The 9082-nt window shown below is 54.9% G+C and overlaps 1 long non-coding RNA gene across 1 annotated transcript; it reads right to left on the bottom strand.

The window, feature by feature from the left end:
- Positions 1-6804: 6804 nt before the first annotated feature.
- Positions 6805-8758, bottom strand: LOC126050578 (uncharacterized). Its single transcript, XR_007509595.1, has 3 exons — positions 8719-8758; positions 6955-7000; positions 6805-6819 (listed from the first exon to the last, which is right to left on the bottom strand). It is a non-coding gene; the product is annotated as an uncharacterized LOC126050578 (long non-coding RNA).
- Between the last annotated feature and the right edge of the window lie 324 nt (positions 8759-9082).

Raw genomic sequence — 9082 nt, 5'->3', positions numbered from 1 at the left:
ATGACCCTGAACCTAACCCCTAACTCCCTAAACCCCTGACCCTAATGACCCTCACCTGACAGCTCAACCCCGCACCCTAACCCCTAACCCGACACATTAACCCTAGGGTGACGCACTCCCCCTGACCCCTAACAGAACACCCTTACCCTAACCTGGAAACGTAATCCTAACCAGACACCCTAAACCAACAGCCTAACCCTAACATGACACCCTAAACCTAAGCTCTAAACCTAAACTGACAACCTAATCCTAACCCTTTGACAGCTAACCCATGACTGTTGACCCCTGACCCCCATGAAGTTTGACCCTAGGCACTGTGAGCTTTGAGCACTGACCATGCTGACCTTAGACCTTGACCCCATGACATTTGACCACCTCCCCCATACGCTCCTATTGCTGTTGCACCTACCCCTCTACTCTAGATCCCTGGGCAGAGCAGCTCCAAGCCAAACGCACCCACGCACACCACACAAAATGTAGCAACGAGGTGATCCAAAGAGCGAGAGAAAACTCTCGGCAAGAAAAAGGACTCCCGGACGGGAGCTGCCAGCCGGCAAGATGACCTACGGTGTCCAAGACCACGAAGCCGGGAGCCTTGATGACGGCCCCGAAGAAGAAGAGGCAAAAGGAATGGCCCATTACAAGATGGTACCGTCACGACCGAGATCGTGGACGCGCAAGAAGCCTGTCATTGAGACCTAGGAACGGCAAGGGGCGGAGAAGAACTCCCGTCCAGAGACAACGCACGGCTAGAGAGCAGCGCTGACCAAGCAGCCCACAAGAGCGCCGCAAAAGAGAACTGGCGGAAACCTTCCGACGCCGATCCACGCTTCAGACCTCCAAGCGCAAGAAAAGCAGCACCTGATTAGCACGGTGCCTATGAACAATGCCATACAAGACGCGAGGGACTGCTGCCAAATCACACGCCACGCTCCCCGAGTGCAAAGACTGATGACGGCGTTGAGACCCGAACAAGGTCAAAGGCACACAAGACAGAGTACACAAACTACACACCACCACAGACACAGACCGGAACTGCCCTGCCCAGCATGCGCTGCTCTAGAGCTGAAAAGTGACGCACTCCCTTCGCCTGCCCACAGAGGACTGCTCCTGCCCTCCTACTCTACTTTAAAACCGCTGCCAGCACTTCCCAGCTCTGTCCCTCCCTCCCTCCCTCCCTCCCGGCCGCTCCCCAGCCCATGTCCCTCACCTTACCTTTCAGAAAGCCAAGGGTACAAATCCAGCCTCCGCACAACTGACATCGGCTAACTGGGACCATCTGGCAGTCGGCAGGTTCCTCTTCCTCGTCTGCAGTGAAGACAGTCAAAAAAAACCAAACCACCACCAACACAATCAGAAGAGGCAGTAAGTAACCCATCAGCCAACACCAGGTACTTTCCCAACAGCCCACTTCATCACACACACCCCACAGTGTTATGCCTACCTGCTCTTTCCAGGCTCACCCCCTGCAGCCATCATCTCTCAGGGTACCTGACAAAGCAAGACACACAGAATTAGCACAGCCCTCGCAAGAAGGCACCGGCCCCACGCTCCTCCTCTCTAAGAGCCAGCTCGCCTACAACACTCGTCCCATTCCAAAGCTGGCCCGCGCAGTGCCTGCAAAACAAAAGGTAAAGAACCAAATGAGCAACCACCTACTACTTTGATATTCAACACGGACCCAGCCGACAACCACCTCAGTTCTCAGGCTGTACATTGCCCTGCGTCTTCACCCCTCTGAGGTTACATGCACCACCTGGACAAACCAGAGATGCATGCCGAGAGGCTGCCCGAAACTGCGGCCTGCCCGGTCTGATTCGCAACTCCCTCTCCCTTACCTTGGCTGCTCAACTACCCCGCTCTGTCATCAAGAAATTTCCACGTCAAGGCATGCGTACCATCTGCAAAAAACACAAACGAGATGCTTTCAACTTTGCCAACAATACAACACCCCCAAAAGAACAGTTCCTTTAACCCAGCAGTCAGGACTCACCTTGCCCGAGTCACCTCTGCTACCCATGGCCCGCTTCGCTCCTTGCAAGAGCAAGATAGCCTCCAGAACAGAAGGTAAATGCTGAACCGGGCAGCCCCAAAATACTTTGCTATTCAACACCGACCCGGCCGACGACCGCCTCACCTTCTCGGACCGGCATGTAGCTTAGGAGGAGACCTTTCAGTGCACTTCATGGTACATAAAGTGTGCCCATAAGAAACCTGCAGAGGGACTTTTTACAAGGGTGTACAGCCATAGGACAAGGCGGTAACGACTTTAGTCCTAAAGAGGGTACATTTAGTTTAGGCATTAGAAAGACGTTTCTCACTAGGGGTGGCGAGGCACTGGAAAACGTTGCCCAGAGAACCTGCGGGTGCTCCCTCCCTGGAAGCATTCAAGGCCATGTCAAATGTGGCTTTTAGCAACCTGGTCTCACAGAAGGTGTCCCTTGAAGGGAAGGGGAGTTGAACTAGAGGATCTTTATGGTGCCTTCCAAACCATTCTATGATTCTATGACATTCAAATCCCACTGTAAAACTCCTCTGAGAAGGGCTGGTGAACCCTCCTCCCTTTCCCAGCAGTCCCAAAACTTAAGAAACCCCTTTTCTTCTCCTCAACACTCAGGAAAGGAACCCCACTGCTTCCTGATATCTCCTGCCCTCAATCTGCACTCCTGAAACCCCCTTCAGTGCCTACTCCTCAGGAGCCACTCTTCTGAGCCACATCCCAAATTCTGGGGGCATCCCCTAACCTACAGCTTCAGAGAGACTCTGACCTCTGCTCCATGCCCACAAAATAAAGTCAAGTCCCAAGGCTTGTAATCTATGAGGGGCCTGCCACCAGCTGCAAGGATTCTAGGGACAACGTGGCATTCTGTGGGTAATGAGGAAAGGCCATGAGGCATCCCAGACCCTGAAAGCCATTCTACCTCACGGCCCTGCTGCTTTCTTCAGTAGTACTAAAACTCCATATACAAATACATACAAGATGCTCACCCTAACCCCTGCTAAACAACATCACCATCATTCCTCTTAAGACAGATATCATCAACTGACACAGTATACAGCAGAACTGGTGAAAAAACAAGGTTCCATTTTTATTACAGTTGGAAATACCAGGAAAACACAATGCATCAATTAAAAAAAACAAAAAAAAGAAAACAAACAAAGCCTACTATGAAACCATCTTTCTACCCCTGAACACTCAAAACAAAACTACTGACCTGAACAAAAGAAAGAAAAAAAAAAAGCTGTATACAAGTGTTACTTTCTACCACACATGCTGCTGAACCTTGACTGGTCCTAAAGCTCTTACCTCAGGCAGACAGCTCTTCCCAAAGGGCTGAGCCAACTCAAAAGCTGCAAAGCACTCAAGGAAGAGCTGAGCACCAACACCAGAGAAACCCAGAGGCACAATGAGCTCCCCCAGCAGAGGCTGTGGCTCAAATACCCACGAGGCCCCGCCGACCACCCTTAGCACAAACACCTGGGAAAGGGGAAGGGCAAACCACCAGAAGTTATAGACTCAGCTGCAGGGGCAGCAGCACTGTTCTCACCTGCCTTAAATTTACAGCAAATGAGACCCTGAACAGAGAAAGTAACCCCCCCAGGAAATGGCACTACTTGCTCCTGTGCTACAGCTACACCTATTGCATCAGCAATGGGACCAGGTCAGGAATTAAACTTAACTTGTCTGGGAGGTAAATAAAAAAACCCATAGATGGCCTTCTAAATTAGGTAGATGACCTTCTAAACAAGGGATGCTTTCAACTCAGCCAACAACAGGACGCTTTAAAGGAACAGTTCCTTTAACCCAGCAGTCACGACTCGCCTTACCCGAGTCACCTCCGCTACCCATGGCCCGCTTCGCTCCTTGCTTGCGACCTTCCACATACAAGAAAAAAAGAACCCGCTCAGCTAGTCCTAGTGCCACCAGCCACATATTCCGTCCAATTCCTCTCACGGACCCACCTTCTTATGCTCCACTCCCCTCCTCCGTCACACATAGCTTATCCCTTGGCATCTGAAAAAAACCCCATGTTGAAAGAGTCACCTGGCTGCAGAGCAAGAGCTTCACAATTCCAGAGGTCTTGATTCCATCTACGAAGACCATCTGGAGTGCAACTACAGCCTGCCCTGTGAGAAAAAGAAAAAAAAATAAGAAAAGGCCAAAACTTTAAGCCTTTCCCATGCAAGACATAACACCTCAGAGACTCAAATCTGCTTCATTAAACCTCAACAGCCCACACCACACAGCTCCAATCACCTCTGTAAAACACTGTCAATGTGGCCGTCCAAAAAGCCCACCAACAGCTACCCAATCTCAGATGACTTGACAACCCTTGCCTAAACAATCAAGGCAAATCAATGTTACACCCAGAGACTCCTATACCTGTTGCACCTAGCCCTGACTCCAGGTCACCGGACAGAGCAGCTCCAAGCCAAACGCACCCACGCACACCACACAAAACCTAGCGACGAGGCGATTCAAAGAGAGAGAGAAAACTCTCCGCAAGAAGAATGACTCCCGGACGGGAGCTGCCAGCCGGCAAGATGACCTATGGCGTCCAAGACCACGAAGCCGGGAGCCTCGCGACGGCCCCGAAGAAGAAGAGGCAAAAGGAACGGCCCATTACAAGATGGTACCGTCACGACCCAGATCGTGGACGCGCAAGAAGCCTGTCATCAAGACCTAGGAACGTCAAGGTGGGGGGAAGAACTCCCGTCCCGAGACAACGCACGGCTAGAGAGCAGAGCTGACAAAGCAGCCCACAAGAGCGCCGCAAAAGAGAACCGGCGGGAACCTTCCGACGCCGATCCACGCTTCCGACCTCCGAGCGCAAGAAAAGCGGCACCCGACTGGGACGGTGCCGATGAGTAAGGCCCTTCGAAACCCTAGGGACTGCTCCCAAAGCGCACGCCACGCTCCCCGAGGGCAAAGACTGATGACGGCGTCGAGACCCGAACAAGGTCGAAGGCACACAAGACAGACTACACAAACTACACACCACCACAGACACAGGCCGCAACTGCCCTGCCCGGCACGCGCTGGTCTCGGGCTGAAAAGCGACCCGCTCCCTTCACCTGCCCACAGAGGACGGCTCCTGCCCTCCTACTCTAACGTTAAAACCCCTCCCGGCACTTCCCAGCTCTGACCCTCCCGGCCGCTCCCCAGCCCACGTCCCTCACCTTACCTTTCAGAGGGCCGAGAGTACGAATCCAGCCTCCGCACAAATCACGTCGGCGAACTGGGACCGTCCGGCAGGCGCCAGGTTCCTCTTCGTCATCTGCAGTGAAGACGGTGAACAAAACAACCACCACCAGCAGAAGAGGCAGCAAGTAACCCATCAGCCAACACCAGCTACTTTGCCAAAAGCCCACTTCTCACAGACACACCACAGCGTTACGCTTACCTGCTCTTTCCGGGGTCACAGCCTGTGGCCATCTTCTCTCAGGATACCTGAGAAAGCAAGATGCACAAAATTAGCACAGCCCTCGCGAGAAGGCACCGGCCCCACGCTCCTCCGCCCTAAGGCGCAGCTCGCCTCAGACGCTCGTCCCGTTCCAACGATGGCCCGCGCAGCGCCTGCAAAACAAAAGGGAAACGCTTAACTGAGCAACCACCCAATACCACGATATTCAACACGGACCCAGCCCCCACCCACCTCACCTCCTCAGACGGCACATCGGCCTGCGGCTCCACCCCAACCCTGACGTGACACCCTAATCCTAAACTCTAAACCTAAACTGACAACCTAATCCTAACCCTTTGACAGCTGACCCGTGACTGTTGACCCCTGACCCCCATGATGTTCGGCCCTAGGCACTGTGAGCTTTGACCACTGACCATGCTGACCTTAGACCTCGACCCCATGACATTCGGCCACCTCCCCGATACGCTCCTATTGCTGTTGCACCTACTCCTCTACTCTAGATCCCCGGGCAGAGCAGCTCCAAGTCAAACGCGCTCACGCACGCAACACACACAACGCAAAACGTACCGACGAGGTGATCCAAGGAGAGACAGAAAACTCTCGGCAAGAAGAACGACTCCCGGATGGGAGTTGCCAGCCGGCAAGACGACCGACGGCGGCCAAGACCACGAAGCCGGGAGCCTCGACGACGGCCCCGAAGAATAAGAGGCAAAAGGAACGACCCGTTACAAGATGGTACCGTCACAACCGAGATCGTGGACGCGCAAGAAGCCTGTCATCGAGACCTAGGAACGTCAAGGTGCGGGGAAGAACTCCCATTTTGAGACAACGCACGGCTAGAGAGCAGCGCTGACAAAGCAGCCCACAAGAGCGCCGCAAAAGAGAACCGGCGGGAACCTTCCGACGCCGATCCACGCTTCCGACCTCCGAGCGCAAGAAAAGCGGCACCCGACTGGCACGGTGCCGATGAGTAAGGCCATTCGAGACCCTAGGGACTGCTCCCAAAGCGCACGCCACGCTCCCCGAGGGCAAAGACCGACGACGGCGTCGAGACCCGAACAAGGTCGAAGGCACGCAAGACAGACGACGCAAACCACACACCGCCACAGACACAGGCTGGAACTGCCCTGCCCAGCACGCACTGGTCTCGGGCTGAAAAGCGACCCGCTCCATTAAACCTTACCGAACAGGACAGTTCCTGCCCTCCTACTCTAACTTTGAAACCCCTTCCGGCGCTTCCCAGCTCTGTCCCTCCCTCCCTCCCTCCCGGCCGCTCGCCAGCCCGCGTCCCTCACCTTAACTTTCAGAGGGCCGAGGGTACGAATCCAGCCCCCGCACAAATCACATGGGCGAACTGGGACCGTCCGGCAGTCGCCAGGTTCCTCTTCATCATCTGCAGTGAAGACGGTGAAAAAAACAACCGCCACCAACACCAGCAGAAGAGGCAGCAAGTAACCCGTCAGCCAACACCAGCTACTTTGCCAAAAGCCCACTTCATCACACACACACACCACAGTGTTATGCTTACCTGCTCTTCCAGGGTCACACCCTGCGGCCATCTTCTCTCAAGGTACCTGAGAAAGCAAGACGCGCAGAATTAGCACAACCCTCGCGAGAAGGCACCGGCCCCACGCTCCTCCGCCCTAAGGCGCAGCTCGCCTCAAACGCTCGTCCCGTTCCAACGATGGCCCGCGCAGCGCCTGTAAGACAAAAGGGAAACGCTTAACTGAGCAACCACCCAATACCTCGATATTCAACACGGACCCAGCCCACACCCACCTCACCTCCTCAGACCGCACATGGGCCTGCGCCTCCACCCCAACCCTGATGTGACACCCTAACCCTAAGCTCTAATCCTAAACTGACAACCTAATCCTAACCCCTTGACAGCTGACCTGTGACTGTTGACCCCAGACCCCCATGAAGTCTGGCCCTAGGCAGGCACTGTGAGCTTTGACCACTGACCATGCTGACCTTAGACCTTGACCCCGTGACATTTGACCACCTCTCCCATACGCTCCTATTGCTGTTGCACCTAACCCTGACTCCAGATCCCCGGGCAGAGCAGCTCCAAGCCAAACCCACCACGCACGCCACGCAAAACATAGCAACGAGGCGAGTCAAAGAGAGAGAAAACTCTCTGCCAGAAGAATGACTCCCAGACAGGACCTGCCAGCCGGCAAGATGACCTACGGCGGCCAAGACCACAAAGCCAGGAGCCTCGACGACGGCCCCGAAGAAGAAGAGGCAAAAGGAACGGCCCGTTACAAGATGGTACCATCAAAACCGAGATCGTGCACGCGCAAGAAGCCTGTCATCATGACCTAGGAACGTCAAGGGGCGGGGAAGACCTCCCATTCCGAGACAACGCACGGCTAGAGAGCAGCGCTGACAAAGCAGCCCACAAGAGCGCCGCCAAAGAGAACCGGCAGGCACCTTCCGACGCCGATCCACGCTTTAGACCTCCGAGCGCAAGAAAAGCGGCACCCGACTGGCACGGTGCAGATGAGTAAGGCCATTCGAGACCCTAGGGACTGCTCCCAAAGCGCACGCCACGCTCCCCGAGCGCAAAGACCGACGACGGCGTCGAGACCCGAACAAGGTCGAAGGCACAGAAGACAGACTACACACCGCCACAGACACAGGCCGGAACTGCCCTGCCCGGCACGCGCTGCTCTCGGGCTGAAAAGCGACCCGCTCCATTAAACCTTACCAAACAGAACAGTTCCTGCCTTCCTCCTCGAACTTTGAAACCCCCCCCGGCACTTCCCAGCTCTGTCCCTCCCTCCCTCCCAGCCGCTCGCCAGCCCGCGTCCCTCACCTTAACTTTCAGAGGGCCGAGGGTACGAATCCAGCCTCCGCACAAATCACATGGGCGAATTGGGACCGTCCGGCAGTCACCAGGTTCCTCTTCATCACCTGCAGTGAAGACAGTGAAAAAAACAACCACCACCAACACAAGCAGAAGAGGCAGCAAATAACCCATCAGCCAAAACCAGCTACTTTCCCAACAGCCCACATCATCACACACACACCACAGTGAAAAAAACAACTACCACCAACACAAGCAGAAGAGGCAGCAAGTAACCCGTCAGCCAACACCAGCTACTTTGCCAAAAGCCCACTTCATCACACACACACACCACAGTGTTATGCTTACCTGCTCTTTCCAGGGTCACCCCCTGCGGCCATCTTCTTTCAGGGTACCTGAGAAAGCAAGACGCACAGAATTAGCACAGCCCTCGTGAGAAGGCACCGGCCCCACGCTCCTCCGCCCTAAGCCGCAAGTCACCTCAGACGCTCGTCCCGTTCCAACGATGGCCCGCGCAGCGCCTGCAAAACAAAAGGGAAACGCTTAACTGAGCAACCACCCAATACCTCGATATTTAACACGGACCCAGCCCACACCCACCTCACCTCCTCAGACCGCACATGGGCCTGCGCCTCCACCCCAACCCTGACATGACACCCTAACCCTAAGCCCTAATCCTAAACTGACAACCTAATCCTAACCCCTTGACAGCTGACCTGTGACTGTTGACCCCAGACCCCCATGAAGTCTGGCCCTAGGCAGGCACTGTGAGCTGTGACCACTGACCAATGCTGACCTTTGACCCTGACCCCATGACATTTGACCACCTCCCCCATACGCTCCT

The sequence above is a fragment of the Accipiter gentilis genome, chromosome 25, assembly GCF_929443795.1.
Source record: "Accipiter gentilis chromosome 25, bAccGen1.1, whole genome shotgun sequence".
NCBI classification, from domain to species: Eukaryota; Metazoa; Chordata; class Aves; order Accipitriformes; family Accipitridae; genus Astur; species Astur gentilis.
This window is presented reverse-complemented; position numbering and strand designations above follow the sequence as displayed.